The sequence below is a fragment of the Myxocyprinus asiaticus genome, chromosome 37 (assembly GCF_019703515.2).
Source record: "Myxocyprinus asiaticus isolate MX2 ecotype Aquarium Trade chromosome 37, UBuf_Myxa_2, whole genome shotgun sequence".
NCBI classification, from domain to species: Eukaryota; Metazoa; Chordata; class Actinopteri; order Cypriniformes; family Catostomidae; genus Myxocyprinus; species Myxocyprinus asiaticus.
Genome location: NC_059380.1, coordinates 5,421,520 through 5,438,726, shown reverse-complemented (window position 1 = coordinate 5,438,726; position 17,207 = coordinate 5,421,520). Strand labels below are relative to the sequence as shown.

The 17,207-nt window shown below is 38.2% G+C and overlaps 1 protein-coding gene across 1 annotated transcript in view; it reads left to right on the top strand.

Annotated features, from left to right (window-relative positions):
* The window catches only part of LOC127427574 (ephrin type-B receptor 2), a 217,435-nt gene that overhangs the window by 39,564 nt on the left and 160,664 nt on the right, over nucleotides 1-17,207 (top strand). The gene's annotated exons all lie outside the window — the stretch shown is intronic.

Below are 17,207 nucleotides of genomic sequence, written 5' to 3'. Positions count from 1 at the left end.
AAATGCACTGGGTAGGGGAAGAGGCTATCGTCATATGATAATTATTTTATGTTACGGATGGTAGTCAAAAAAAGACAATCAAACAGTCCGCAGCTGTTACTAGATCACTAGTGAATTATAAAAGTGCGTGCTCTGGATTACTTTCAACAGCAAAATATGAATATGAACTTTCTATTAAGTGATACAGGCCTAGGCTATCAAATATAGCCGGTTATTTTTTCGTTATTGACGTTTTAATCAGTCTGCTTGTCCGGTCGGTCAAGTCAGATTCTCTTTCACTTGCCCCTTCAAAAATCCACTTGTCCCGGACGAGCATTAGTGTCGAGCCCTGATTAAATATTGTATTTGACATTATCCAATAGCAATTTTTTCTTCTGCAGGATAGCTCCTAAGTAAATGTACGTTGTTTTAAAGGAGTTTTAGATATTTTGGAAAACAAGCCAAAAAAGACTAATCAAAAACGTATTTTGTTCCAGTATATAATGGGCTAAGACTACACTCTCTCTCACCTTTATGTTCACTTCGATCCATCATTAACTCACAAACAACTTTCTCTTCTTAATAGAGCTTAGTATCGCCGATTTTCTTCATGATAATTCTTCACTATTTTCTTCATGACACAGTGAACTTGACACATATATTATGATTCACTACATCGCAAGCCATCACGTTATAGTCTAGCTGCAGCAAACGTGCACAAGTTACGAGCATCCCTGCGCCAGAGTGTGCATCAGCCGGGAGAAGATTCAATCTCTTCCCCGGTCACTTCACGCAACTCATAGACGCGGCGCTGACTGCACCGAGAAATGCCAGTTTTGGAGTTTATCTCAATTATCTTGTTTTCATAATCGTTGGAAGCCAAAATCGTAATTGAAAATAAAATCCGATTAATCACCCAGCCCTAATGCCAAATTGGGTAAACTTTTTTACACAACATGGATCCCCTTAGGTTTCGATTACATAATCGCCAGATCGTGATTTTTGTGCACTTTAAATTCTAGTCACATATTGCCATACAAATTAGGGAATTTCGATCGAAAATAGAAATTCCACGAAATGTGCATTTTATATCTCTCTTTCAGTGAGAACTAACTGGTTGTTCACATGACATTTTAAATGTAGCCCATATCTGATATGGGTCAGAACAGCTGCTGCTCTTAAACTGACTCGCATGCTTATAAAACTCCCTGAGCATGCATTTAACAAACCCTGGCATTTTGTTCATAATTATGATAGGTATAGTTACTGTAATAAAATTTCAATGACATTATAATTAGCCTTTATTTTTGTTGTTTAATATGGTTTATTTAACAGTATATCAGCAAGTTATTTATAAATATTTCTTGATGGTTTATTAATAGGCCACTTGAAGTCTTTGTTTGATGTAATTATCATCGAAGCACAAGAATATAATTTTTTTTTGAGCGAAACATAAAATCGAAGGGCACCAGGAAAAATGACATTACATATTTGTAAGGTAAGAATTTTTTTTATTTAGAACTATTTCACATTTGCTTGCTTGCATTTGCGTTATTATACAGTTTAAGGAATACAGAAACTGTGTACTCTGTGCAAGTGACAAAAAAATCAGATACTTATCCAATAGGGATGTGCGGAATGACTAATTTCACTGACGCTTAAATTAAAACTTTGGAGTTGACCAGTCTAAAAAGAAAACAACCTTCAGAAATCAGTCAAATAAAATTATGTTTATGCGACCCATTTAAAATACTTAATCTATTCCAAATCCAATGTTAAATTCCACTGAAATGGGGCATTTATCTGCGATGTGATCGCCTTGCATTATCATCAATGTACATTATAAAACATAACATGCATTTACCATTAGCGAATACAGGTTTATTGAAAACAATTGAATGAATAGTGCAGGACCAATAGAGCAACCCAGCCTGTTCTAGAATTCACTAAGTAAAAGTTACTTATATTAAAACAGCCAGGACATTAGCCATTAACCATCGAGCTAAAATGACAGCTGTTCTGTAAAGAACGTTAACCCTTTAAAGCCTGATTCATATAACATCACACACCTGAACTGTATATACCATATTGAAGAGAAGAAATAGGGCTTTCAAATGATATAAATATATGTATGATCATTTAAGGCTAATCATCATTTATCAATAAGATTTCACACAGCAATTTTTACAAAAATCTTCTCTGGCCACCATTCTTCATCAGACAACTGCACTCTCAACCATTTTAATTACAAGCTAGAGGGAAACTTAGAGTGTATGAAATCTACATAATTTTGTGGGCAATGTAGAATAGCAGACAGATTAGAAATATAATCTATTGTTTAAAAGTTATGACCATTCTGATTAGTGGGAAAACGGAACATTTAGAATGTTAAGATACATTTCACATGACCACTCCTCAAATACTCCTTTTGAGCACCTGTAATAATAAATTGAGATTGCATCTGAAATTGAAGGACACAAACATTTAATGTGTTCAATAAAACACACACTTTATTTAATTTGAACATTAGAATTACACATGCAAAACATACAAAACCAAACTTTCGAACTATCTACAGTAAATACATTTTTAATAAAGAGTGCAGGAACAGAATAGATATATAAATTCATAAATACTCAACAACTGCAATACCTGTGGAGAGAAGAGAGGGAGAAAAGAGGGGAGGGGGAGGACGACAACACCAGTAAACATGGCTGGGTATCAGGTTCCATCTCATCCTCCATCTCTTCATGGTTCGGGTATTCCTGCAGTAGTTCCTGGTCCAGCAGATCTTCCTCCTGTGTGCTCATGCCCTCATGAGCCACATCCTCCTCTGCTATGAACCTAAGCTCATCAGCAGTCAGCTGCCTCCTCCTCTTGAGGGTGCTGAGCAGGGAGCCATAGTCTCTATCCATCTCTACAACAGAAAAAAAAAAGTACAACATTTGGTAGCCAGCAGTGTGTTCTTCACAAATCTGTACTGAATAGTCACCAAAGGCTTGCAGACTAACCAGAATGTCCAGCTGCAGATAGCCCTCTCATATTTTCCTTGTGAACAGGAAGCTACACACAATCTAAAATCATGTCTGTGTGATGGATGGGTAAGGCTATCTGCTAAATTATAGAAAGATATCTAGCATTTTTTTATTATATGGAAATCAACAAGCTAGATAACTTATCTAACTAGCAGGCCAATTTCCAGGCAGGTCTGAACAGCGTCTGCTCTCTGCCTCACATTACTTCAGGCGGATTTTTCACAAGCGACAAAATTGGCCAAAAAACGTATTGATGTTTAGCTAAAAATGTACATAGTATTGCTAGCTAATGTTTATGTAGCAAGTTTCACAGAAATGTGCTTAAAAATAGAGGCTAGCTGCCTGTCCAATGAACGCCGACAGTCATGCCATTTTTTCCAGAAATAACTAGCGTTACTCCTACAAATAAATGCTTCGTAACTAAAAAGTTTTGACTTTCAATAGACAATATTGACAATACAACACAAGTAAATAACTTGTCTTACCTTGAAAGATCGCCTCAGTTTTCAATTTGAAGCAGTAAGTCCAACACTGGAGGTAATCTCCCGGGATATCCTCTCTGGCTCCGCTCAAGCAAATGGAGCATGACGCTGATGACGATACATTTATTATTCACGCCCAGTAACCCCTTAACCAATCATATGTGCTTTTAGCTTATATTGTCATGAATATCTGGCAGTTTCAGAAATAAAATCGGTGATTGGACGGTGAAGATAGTTTTCAGAAATAAAATCGGTGATATGACGGCGAAGATACTGAGACAGGAACCATGGGAATAATTGTTCCCAAATTTGAACGCTCCGGCTGGTAAGGGTTAACCAATAACAATTATGATGTAAAAAAAAAAAAAAGCTATAGGATAGCAAAAATAGGCCTGTGATGTAGCCTACAATAAACCTAATGTATTCTAAACATGGCGTGCACACAGAATAAAATATATTTTAATCTGTTAAGCAGTTGGCACCTTGTTGAAAATAGCCTACTTAATCAGCAGATTTAAAAAAATGGCATACCTTTCCTAAAACAGTCATTTTCTAGACTGCTTACTCAAGCATACATTTTTGATGAGCAAAATGAACACGTCAACATGGTCTTGTGAAAGACGGGACTTGACTCACCTGATGTGACAATCCTGAAAAAGCCTGCTCAGCAGAAAAATAACTTACAAGCATGCACAGATTTAAAAAAGACTCAAATGTGAAAACATCCATAGGGATATTCAAGCCAAGGATTTGGAAATCCGCTTCCCGCACCACCACCGAAGTGATTTCTATAGCTACTTTGCTGAGTTTGCTTGTCTAGCGAGAGGACATTTTCCTGTGTGCGCCGCGAGTGAGAGAGGGAAGGAGCACGCACAGCCTGAGGTGAAATGAAACTTTGTATCTGCTCCAGATATCCTCTTTTTTAAAATAATATTTGTATTATTAATTGTATTTAAAATGTGTAACATTAATATGACAGTCATTTCAGTGCAGCCTCTGTAAAACGTAAAAGCCAAACGTAAATGTGTAAAAAATATTTGATGGGGAAAAATATTAATTGACTAGTAATTCCAGTGTCGACAAACAGCATCAGAGCCGTTTAGTCGACTAGTCTTGGACATGCCTAGTATCCAGTTTATTTCCACACATGAAGGTGGTCATACAGCAGATCTTTCACATATGTGTAATTTTTTTTGTTTATTTTTTTTGGGCCACATTCAGTGTGAATGTAGTCTAACAGTCAAAAATCAGAAAATTCTCTCTGCTTCTTGCTGACAATTGGATAGGCTGACATATCTTTGAATAGTGTGTTTGCAGAGGTTGTGAAGCGATGGGGGTGGTCGCAATTACTTTTTAAAATCAAATGTTGACAAGCAAAGCTATTAAAGAAGTGTCTCCTTTTAAATGACATGCATATTAAAATATTTTGATTTAAAAATATTTTGAGTGTTTTGGTATAACCACTTTTGCAGTTTGAAGCTCTTTTCGCAACGCAATTAATTACTTCGTGCTTTGGACGATTTGTAAAAATGAGTCTGACAGTAACCTCGCTGCATTAATCACAGTAAATTACACTGAGGAAGGCACAGCTCAGAGACTCAATTAACCTCTGTGCCTTCATCATAATGCTGGCCTTGTCAGTGGTTATTCAGTGCAGACACCTTTGCTGGTCACCAGGGAGAGGGCCCAGCACATGGTGTGATGGCAAATGCTCCACAAAACCAAACCACCAGACCTTCTCTCATGCTCTGGACCTGGCTGACCCCTGAGCTTATTTTCTAGTTGAGTGGGCTCTTATAGCGTGGTGTTACTTGATTGTCGAGGAACCCAAGATGATGTAGGTAGGTTAATTTTTGATGGAGGGAGACGTGCTAGAATGTGCTTTCTGATATTTTTGCACGGATGAGGGTTAACATTTACCACTACAGTTTTATTCCACTGCATTTTCATAACAAGAATGTGGACTGTGAAAATAAACCATCAGTTTTTGTGTCTGAATGCTGACAGTTTCTAGCCTTGCATGTCAAACGGGAGCCATGGCACGTTTCTTCACATCCTTTCTTTTGGACACAAACACACTTACACATACAGTACATATACAGTACACACAATGATAAAAAAACCAGGAAACACAGGCCATACATATAAGTGATGACCGTAGCAACACATATCTCCGAGAAAGACGCTTAATTGTTTGTTTTGGAGTCTGTGGTCAGTGACTATGAAGTCAGTCATTAAGTGCCTTTCAGCTGACAATGGAATATGTGGCTTCTTCCGTAGCCCCTGAAAGATTCTTTATCGTTCAGATTCTCAACAGAATCCTGTCTATTTAAGTATCTCGTCCTGAAGTTGGCACCAAAACCCTCATCTTGTATTCCAGCCGTGCACACCCTGTCACGACAGGAATGCGATGGACTGGGCGACGGACCAAGGATGCTGTTATAGGGGATATCAAATTAGTGTGTCTAAGCCTTACAGTCCCATTTCAAGTTTTATGTAGCAGTTTTGTATTGTTATTTTGAATTTACAGCATATTTTATGGACTGCGGTCTAGCTAGCAGTATAGTGGAGACCGTAAATTGTGAAGGGTTTGATTGTAAACAAGGTAGAACAACACAGAAGACCTTGATGGAGATTTTCAAAAATGGAATGAACATTTTCTGTTTTTTGGATTTCCCCCCTCAGGATCATGCGTATGTACAACCCCAAAAGTTGAGACAGTATGAAAAATGCTAATAAAAACAAAAATGAGTGATTTGTAAATAATATTCACCCTTTGCTAAATTGAAAACACTACAAGTACACATTATATATATATATATATATATTTATTTACCTTGTGAATTTCTTTTTTTTTTTTTATGTACAGCAATTTCAAATCAGATGACTGCAACACGCTCCCAAAAATTTAGACAATTTAAGACTAATAACAATTTGACGTGTTAAAATAACAAGGCAATGTGAAACAGGAGATGTTAAACAGGTGAGGCAATTGAGTCATAGTATATAAGGAGCCTCCAAAAACAGCCTAGTCCTTCAAGAGCAAGGATCGTTCGAGACTTGTCAATTTGCCAACAGATGCTTCAGCAAATAATCCAGCTCTTTGAGAACAATGTTCCCCAAAGACAAATTGGAAGGATTTGGGGCATTTTACCCTCTACAGTGTCAATATAGTTAAAATATTCAAGGAATATCGTAAAATCTCGGTGCGTAAAGGGCAAGACGAAAACCACTTCTGAATGCGCATGATCTCTGATCCCTCAGACATCACTGTCTTAAAAAAAACATCATTCATCTGTAATGGATATCATGAACATGGGCTTGGGATAACTTTACTAAACCTTAAGTTAAGACTTTACTGTGCAAAGCAGAAGCCCTACATCAACACTGTCCAGAAGTGCTGTCGACTTCTCTGGGCTCGGTCTCATCTTAGATGGAAAGTAGAACAGTGGAACTGTGTTTTTTGGTCCGATGTGTCCACACTTCAAATAGTTTTTGAAAAACAAAGCTGTCGTGTTATCCAGGCCAAAGAGGAAAAGGACCATCCAAGCTGTTATCAGCATCAGGTCCAAATGCCAGTGTCTGTATGGGCCAGGGGTGTGTCAGTGCCCATGGCATGGGTAACTCGCACATCTGTGAGAACACCATGAATGCAGACAGATATGTGCAAATTTTGGAGCAACATATTCTGCCATCCAGCACCATCTTTTCCAGGGACGTCCTGGAATTTTCAGCAGGACAACTTCAACCCACATACTGGCCGAATAAGCAGAGAGTGTGGGTGCTAGATTGGACTGCCTGCAGTCCTGACCGTCCCCATTTGAGAATGCGTGGTGCGTTATGAAGCGCACAATATGGCAATGAAGACCCTGTACAATTGTGCAGCTGAAGACGTGCATAATGGATGAATGGGGGGAAATTCCACTTTTTTAAACTTTAAATTAAGCTGAAATGCTTAATAAGTGTTATTAGAAGAAATGGTGATGTTTCACAGTGGTAAACCCTCGACTGTCCCAACACTTTTGGAGCGTGTTGCAATCATCTGATTTGAAATTACTGTACATTTAAAAAAAACAATGAAATTCACAAGGTAAAACATCATAATGTATTATGTGTAGTTGTAGTGCTTTTAATATAGCAAATGGTGAATATAATTTACAAATCACTCCTTTTTGTTTTTATTAGCATTTTTCATACTGTCCCAACTTTTTCAGAATTGGGGTTGTAGTTCTTCAACAGGAATTACACTATTAAACACGATTCCTTAAAAAAGTTGAAATAACATGGAATGATGGCTCCAGCAAAAGCATTAACCATCGACGAACAAACTCGGAGCTCACGCTAGGTTTGTATTTTAAGCTTTATAAGTTGTCATTAAAAATCAGTTAGCCCAAGGTGAAAAAAAGGAGTGGGATTTTTACTTCTGGAACCAGACTGTTGTATTCTTTAGCCTGATTAATGCAAAAAGGTCCTTTCAAAATGCTACACTAACCTAAAGAATGAAAACAACCCTGTAAATTAGCATACATGTGAGCACATACACCTGTGATCATACTGTATAAAAATATGGATAGTACGCATGGTTGCGTATGAATATTCACTCATGAAGCATGCATTTTTAACAAGCCTTAAACTTCCTGTGGGCCAAGTGAATCCCCCTAGCTGGGAGCATTCGCTTTCGCTCTCCACCCCACCAGTCCCAGCGTACACAGGCATTCCTCGTGGATCACTGCTCCTGCCCCCTTTATTCCCATTCTGTGGCTGCGCCGACACCTGTTCCGCCACTCTCCCCCCAGCTCCTCATTAACAGCATGTGATATTAATGGGAGGTGATCGCTGGTAAATGACGGCCTCCTTAAAGCTCAGCGCGTCCACATGCAGACCTGATTTGCATGCCAATCCACACTTTTTTCTCGCCAGCATTTCCCAGGCCACTGCCCAGACAAGCCAGTGAATTGAACCCTCTGTCCCTATCTGTCCCTGCTTTCTCTTCCCTCATCCTTTCTTTTCCTCTCTGTCTCTCTCTGTCCAGCTGACCGCGTGCACCTGGGCGTGATATGTGTGCACTGAATCGCTCAGTCATACTGGTCGCTTTCTGCTCGGTGCCTGTTTTCTTCCTTTTCCTTTTAACCGTCATTATGTTCAGTTGAGGGGCATAAATCACTCGTCAGCTTTGTTGAAAATCATACACAGTGCCGGTGCTCTGGCATTTGGCATGCATGTGTGGGCGTATCTGTTCATGTGTGCATCTGCGCATACATGCATGTGTTTGTGTAAGTAGGCAGAAAAAAAGCTGCCTCTCTACTAGGACTGGGCGACATAATGATATCAAAATTGATCAAAAGATATAGAACAGAGGCATATATTGGATAGATATTTTAGCAGTTTGGCAAAGTTATACACACAACTAGCTAACTGAATCACAGTCATGAAATCAGCCAGTTAGGAAGCTGGTTATCCAGCTAATACTGTGTACCAAACAAAACAGCCTTGACAATGCAATAACTTTTTGACACAGGCAAGAAAGTATTTCTTCTTGTGATGTTTATTGGCGCTTGGCAATCCATCTTAGAAATTGAATGCAAAAGTGGTCACACACACTTTATGTATGATTAAATACTAAACTGAGTATACAGTGCTTCTTGAACTTCAATGTTAAAGGTAGCTTACACTGTGGAGTTTACTTTTAAACAATACTTTTATGTTTGCATTCATTCTTGGGGCCTAAAAACATGGAATGCATTTCCTCACCCATTAATAAATAACGAGATGGAACGATAGGAAAACAATGTACATATATTGTGATAATATTTTTGGCCATATCACCCAGCCCTACTCTTTAATGTGTTTTTAAAGCACCTGTTGATAAAAAAAATAAATAGAAACATAGCTATAACATTGCAAACATTAAATTAGAGTGGCCATTAAAGGGATAATTTACTCACCCTCATGTTGTTCTGAACTCATACGACTTTCTTTCTTATGTGGAAACACAAAAGGAGACATTAGTTAGAATGTTAGCCTCAGTCACCATTCACTTTCGTTGCATTTTTTTTCACACAATGAAAGTGAATGGTGACTGAGGCCAGAGTTCTGCTGAACATTTCCTTTGAGTTCCACGAAAGACAATAAACAACTCGTATGTACTTTTACGTAAAGTTTGGTTCTAGCAAACATGCATTCTCTTTCGTTTGCATAGACACCGAAACGTACAATACTGACGTACTGACAGCATGTAAACGTCATCGTTTTACGTATTAACACCTATAGAAATGTACAGATGTTTATGTGTACTTTTTGAATTGATTAAATTGAATAATTCATAGAATTAATCGGTTAAATACATTTAATTTATCATCAATGAGATTAGTTAAATGCCATCACATTTATTTAATGCAGCTGACATTATAATATGACATTTTAACGGTTTCATTCAGTTCTGTGTGATTTCTGCTGCGCTATACAACGTTTTAAAGGATTATATCACTTTAACCAAGACTAAACTTTAAAATGTTAAAAAGAATAAAAACTCTGTAATCATTTAATCATTTATTAAACATTTAATTTTTTGTTTGCCATGGGACACGAAAGGAGTTTTCAGAATATGCCAAAAAACAAAATAAACCATAAAACAACAATAAATTTAATCCATACGTTTGTTAGCTATAATCGAAATCCTCAGACTGCTTTCTGTGAAGGACAGACCCAAATTCAAGCCTTTTATTCAACGATCTCCGTCTCCATCCACCACAGCTCCGTCATGCCCGCTGTAACCGTCAATCCGCGTTGGTTTCGTTTTCAAAATTAAAAAGTGATGTCGCAGTGATGTCGAATACTCATTGGCTCTCAAGTGTCTTGTGACCGTTTGTGACATGCCGTATCCTGCGATGTATATGTTTGAATGAGAAATGACAGCGCCGTTATGGAGTGCATCAGGAGAAGATTTACAGCGATTAATAATTTAAAGTCTACTCTATACCTCACACAAAGCTATTGTATGCCGTCAGGGAGCACATCGGATGAAACGCATTGCCCTTTGGACTACTTTTGTACTGAATTTTGTCATTTTTCTGAATAAATTATTGTGATAAAATGTATCTGCCTGTTATGTGTTTAATATGTTTAATAAACGGTTGTGGTTAGGTTTAGGAGTAGGTGTAGGATTAGCGGCTGTAAAATATATATAAATGAATATATTTCATATAATGAATATATACTGTATATATATATATATATATATATATATATATATATATATAATGAATATATATTACTGTACATTAATCTACTTGTTAAATCTTTTTATATTGTTGAAATGTGGTTATGTTTAGAGGTTGGGTTAGGGTTAAGGGATCTAAAATATCTATAAAATATGAATATGTACAAATATATTTATAATCGATTTGCATATTCAAATAGAGTTGTAACGGATTTGTCAATATTTTACATTTCTAAAGCTGTAAATACATTAAAAAAAATTACGTTTTAGATGCTTTCAAACGTCCAAATTGTACGCTTTAGTGTCTGTTCAAACGTAAAAACATGTACGTTTAATGTTACAAATATTAACGTACAAATAGCTATGTATATTAATGAGATCAGGCTAGGTAAACGATGACAGAAATGTTCATCTTTTAAACTCCAATGCTATTTTGCGCACACACACACACACACACACACACACACACACACACACACATATGTTGGTGCAGCTATCATTACGAGGACTCTCCATAGACATAATGATTTTTATATTGTACAAACTATAGATTCTATCCCCTAAACCTAACCCTAACCCTACCCCTAAACATTTTCAATAAAACATCGTTTAGTATGTTTTTTGAGTGATTTAAATTATGGGGACAATATAAATGTTCTCATAAACCACATTTATATCATAATACCATTGTAATTACCAGTTTGTAACCTAAAAAAAAGTCCTCGTAAACCACTTAAACCTGCCCACACACACACACACACACACGCACATACACACACACACTCAATTAAAACTCCTTTTCTCGCTCACTTCCTGTCTTTGTCTGTTTTAAGGAATGTTGGCATTAAAGACTTTCTTAAGAAATGACCATTTCTTTAAAAAGGCTGCAGAGCCCTACCCATGTGTCCTTTAGGAACATAAAGAATGCACTTCCACTTGTGTGGTATTGTCTGCTTTAGGGCATTTTCCTGCAGTAGATGCTCTATGAATATGGAAATGTAACACAAGATAGAAGAACTAAAGTCTTTACTATGAGATCTGCTTCTCAGGTGGAGCTAGAAGACAGAGTGTTGAAAAGCCACAGGTACTTTTTGTTTCTTATTTTGAAATAGCTATTAAAAAGAATAAATACTAGATATAATTTTTTTAACGCGTTAAAAATAATTAACGCAATTAATGCAGTCTCCATTTTTGAAACTTCACGCGATAGGAGAAAGGTGTCCCGAGTTGTTCCTTGCAGGCTACTCAACCTTCCAGGCTCCGATTAGGCTGGGGGCGAGGTTAGGGCATCTGCTGCCTGCCAGGAACAAACCCAGGCACCTTTGTACAATGGGCGAAACTTCACTAATATTTTTCCCCACTTTCTGTGGCTAAAGTTGGCATAAATAAATGTTCAGGAGGTACACACTTGACTCAACTGCACATCCTAGAACAGAAACGGATTGTGTGGACACATGCCCAGGCATCATAAACACGGGAGAGGATTTACTTTATGGAGAATGAAGTCGTGTCGTGAGATATATATATCACATGAGCAAGAGTACGATATGGCCCTACATCAGATTCGGCCGCAGTGCTGATTTAGGGCCATACAGCACGATTGCGAGTGTGATACTGCTTAAAAAATAAAAAAAAAATAAAAAAAAAAAAATATATATATATATATGTTGTGATATGATGTTTTATATTTAATTTAATGGTCAGTATTCAGAGTCTCTATTAAAATATTGGCAGAAGGGTATAATTGTCATAAACATTACCTGTGAAATTTTGTTGGCGGTGTAGCAGCTACCTATAAATCCACTGTATGCTCAGTTTTAAAGCTGCCATTTATTCTGAATAAGCAACTGGCAGTACATTTGTTTCTGAAGGTGATAAACAATTGTTCACTTCAAACAGAGTGCATAAAGACTCTAGAAAAAGGAAATCATAAAGCTACAGTATATTACGAAGCGCAACTGTTAGTGAGATGTCTTGATGGTTGAATTTGTTTCGAATATACACCTTAAAATTTTTTACTTTCTTTATTCCTCAATGGCAAGATTATATGTAGTCAAACTGGTTTGAAATGGTATATCTTTCTTCAGCTTGGCAATTGTAGCAGACTGAGTACCCAGATAACCCTTCTCTCCCTTGCTTCGTCTCTGATAAAGCACCTTATTTGATTGCGTTGCTGTGCTTTGCCAAAACAATGTTGGTTTTGTCTCTTTCTTGGATGACTTTGTTAGCCATTTGTTTTTGCCAGACATTACTGACACTTTTATTACGGTCTATCATTCATTAGCAGAAGAGGGTGTAAAAAGAAAAAAGTACACCCCCTAATAAATATGCATGCCATGCCATAATAAGTGTTTATTAGCACATTTAAATCTTTGAAATGCTTTGAAGTTAACACAGGATTTAATTGTTGCCATTACACATTTTGTCTGTGTGGAGTTTAAGCACTAACATTAATGCTATTTGATAAAGTGTTGATGCCTCTCGAGGTGCGATTGGCAGTCAAAACACAGATCTCTTGGTAGATAAGCAAACTAAACCTCTAAATCACCTTATGTGACTGTAATCGACCGCAAGCAAACACAGAGGAATGTAAACGAGGGGCCGTTGGCCGTTCCAAGCAACAGAACAAAAAGAGCATAGACTCCAGACTTTAAACAAGCCAACACAACGTCTGAGCATTACACATTTTTTAAGCAAACGATTATGTGTTTTAATGTCGAAGGGTAAATCTGCCCTCTGCTAACTCTTTTATAGGATAATTTCAGGTGACAGAGGGGCTTGACAGACAGACTTGTGCCTGTTTCTTCTCAGGGGAAATTTCTTACCCCTGCCCTTCCTGGCAATCACTTACCCTAGTATTTTGAAACCCTGTTTTGTTTGCATGGCTCTCTGTCAGCTTGCAATATTATACCACTTTCAAGATTGCCTAAACTCAAGTCTGCTCTCGGAAAGAGCTGTTGAGCTGCACAAGTCTCCTCCAGGTGAGGGGTGAGCTCAATCCTGAAAGCCCGTCAACAACTTGATCGCTTAGAAGTACCGAATCTGAGTGCACTTGACTGACCCCTCATCACAGGAGCAGCAGACCTACTCCAGCCTACACAGACGTCCAAAGCTGATCCAGAATTATAGAGGTGTCTGCCATGTGCAAGATCTGTTTGACGGCTTAACTCTTGATTCATGCCATTAGATACGCAATGAGGCTCATCAGTTTTACGACTGATTAGATTCACTGATGTCTGATGGTCTTTTAACTGTCTAGGATTTAAAGATCAAGCAGCATTCTCTTCATCTGGGATATTTCGTTCCAATTCATTACGTCACAAGTTCAAAGTAATTAAAGAAACACAATCTCGGTTTGTCTTGGATGACACTTCTATGACATTGCAACATTTTTGTGGGGTTCAATTTCACATGGGTGCCGTGTTCCTCAGCTGTTAGTAATTCCGTCCGAGGGAGTTTACGTACCGAGACTCATCAGTTAAGGGGCTTCCAAGGAGAGTTCCTGATAAATTTGCTGTCCAACATATTGTGTTTCCCTCTCTGCAGCTGCACTGAGATCCAGCCCTGAAATCCTGCATGCTCATGGGCCTCTTTCTTCACTTCTGTTCCACAAGCATTGAATTAGTGCTAGACATATAAGAGCCCTCAATGGGTTTAAACTCTCTGTCATTGGGATCAAGTATCTAAGCAAAGCTAAAGCTAGTTTCTGTTCGACACAGTGGGGCAAAGTGGTGTAACAGGTCACTCTAATGACCTGGAGCCTGCAGCACTTTTTGTCTGTCATTTCCCGAATTGTGTTTGGTTTGGCTATTGACGTCTGGGTGGGGCAACGGGCTAGTGGATGCATAATGATCCAATGTATGTGGTCTGCAGCGGAGGCTACCCTGGAGGCTCTTGTTGATAGTTCCCAGAGGACCACAGGGAGTCATAACTCATCCCACAAGGACGAGCTAACTCATTGGCCTGGAATCTGCAGCAAGAGATTGCTTTTTCTTTTCCCTTTAACATGCAAACCCTTGGTGGGGGGATCCTGGTTAAGTGGTCACGGGTGGGAAGAGTAATGCTGGTTCTCTTCTGGGGTCAGGGAACATGATGGAGCAGCAACTGATATGGTCCACCCATAAAAAGTCCCACAGAGATAAAAACATCAGTCTGTGGTCTGAATAAGTGCTTAAAGGCACATAGTCGTTCTGTCCTATCACTCTTATCTATAATACTGTTCCTGTTCTCATACTTCCTCTCTTCTGGGCTTGTAGCCACCTCATCACACTTGAATATGTGTTCATTTCCTTAATTAATGTCCATCTATGACCACAATGGATAGTGAGGAAAAGCTTGCCATTGATTATGCACTGAAACCCTGGCCTACATGCTGACAAATATCAATGAACTGTTTTTTGGCAGACAAGTTCCATCGATTGGCAGGGCATCATCTTGTCTCGTCAGACCCCTTACAATTTGGTTTCAATGCCTCTGTGCACATCCCACTGCAGATACAGACCCGAAAATCTACCAAACCACTTTCAAAGAATCACATTACTACACCTTTATTTTTGCAAAATGAATTTTACATGCAAAATTGCATGGTAGCTCAACTGATAGAGTGTTGCACTTGAGATGCGAAGGAGCCGTATGAGGTTTGCTGAGCGAAAGTGTCAAAAAATTAGTGCTGGACGAAATAGCCAAAAGTATTTTCAAATTTTGTTTTATGTTGTTTGATATCAGTATTTATCACAATATACTTTTCATGCCATTTATGAGGAAGAAAATGCATTCCATATGTCTGTTAGACCTTAAGAATGAATGTAAACATAACTTGTTTGTTTACAAGTAAAATTCACAGGGTAACTCCAAATTTAAGAAGTATACTCTGTTTAGGATTTAATCCTACATAAGGTGTCCAGAAGGTGTTAAGTGACCTCTTTTCTCCACTATTTTATCATCTTCAGCAGATGTTTCACACTCGTTTTGGCCCAATGAGTGTCAGCTACGTAATCTGTACATGACGTAACTGCTGTAGCCTAAAAGTCATTACGTCAACTGAAAGACTGTCAAAAAATTAGCGGACGTGACCGTGCTATGGATCATGAAAACACATTTAACTTAATAGTACATAAATAAACTGCAGTGGTGTTGATGTCAGAGTTGCTGTTGAGTTGAGTTGATAGCTGTATTGCATTGTCAGTGCTGCCTTTCACTCTACTATCTCTTCTCCACCAATAGCTGGTGTGTGGTGAGCGTACTGGCGCACTATGGCTGCCATCGCATTATCCAGAAGGATGCTTCACAGTTGGGGGTGGCTGAGGAGAACCCCCTGTTCACTATGTAAAGTGCTTTGAGTGTAGTGTCAGAAAAGCACTTTATAAGTGTAACATTCATTCATTCATTCAGTTTTGTTCGGTACACAACGATATCGTATTAGCCGAATAGCTACCTAGCCTCATTACTGATTTACATAACAGTAGAGGTAGCCGCCAGCCAGCTAATACCTCCAACCCGGCTGATCTAGAACATAGGTTAAATATTGAAAATTACTCAAAAGTTTATAATCGACATCATTTTTTTTTTTTTTCAGATAAATATCAAGATTATTTTATCGCCCAGCTTTACATAGAAGGTTGCTTCAGCAATTGTGTTTTTCATCTCACATGAGCTTTTATTACACTATCGGGTTGGTTTATGTTTAAGATTTTGGTTAGGGAGGTAAGTTTGGTTGATTTATAACTCAATAGAGCACTAACCTTATAAACCTCTGCTGTACGTGCAGTGAACCACATAATTCCATTTTGCAAAAACGTCACCATAGTCATGTAATTTTCATGAGATCAGGCTTCTCCCATTTGTCTCTCTCTCTCGAAATGTCAAGGCTGAGAATCGCCATTTTACAAGGATGAGTTCATAATCACAGCTGCACTACGTTTAGACCACGCAAAGGTAATAAAGCCAGCTGGATGGGCTTGCTTTGTAATGAGGGCACGGTATTGTGAACATATTGGGTGTCAGCAGCACACTCTGTACTGTAGCCGATTGAGTAATTCGCACTTGGGAGATGGTTATGGATTACGGGGGGTGATACAGCCCAGCAGGGCACTACTTTAATTTTTCTTTAGCGGATATAAATGCTGTTGCTCTAAATGGCGTCTCATTACACCTTTGCCTAGTTGCAAAGCTAATTAGCATGCAGCAATTATGCTAGGTGTTAATGTTGGGTACGGTGTCTCTGCTGAACATATGCTCGCAGGAATAAGATGTTTCTCTTGACTTAAGCCTCATTGTTTGTTTGATATTTGGCTATGGCCTTTTTTACTCCATGGTTTGTGATGATGACCCTTTTTGAACGAAAACAGATGCCACTTATTCCAATCAGATATTTGAGCAAGAACGCACTGGATGTTCAATATAATCAGTGCGTGACTTCTTAATCAGCTCTACTTTCTAGTACAATGTACCATTTTTTTTTTTTTTTTCTGGATGCCAATGCCAACATTATTT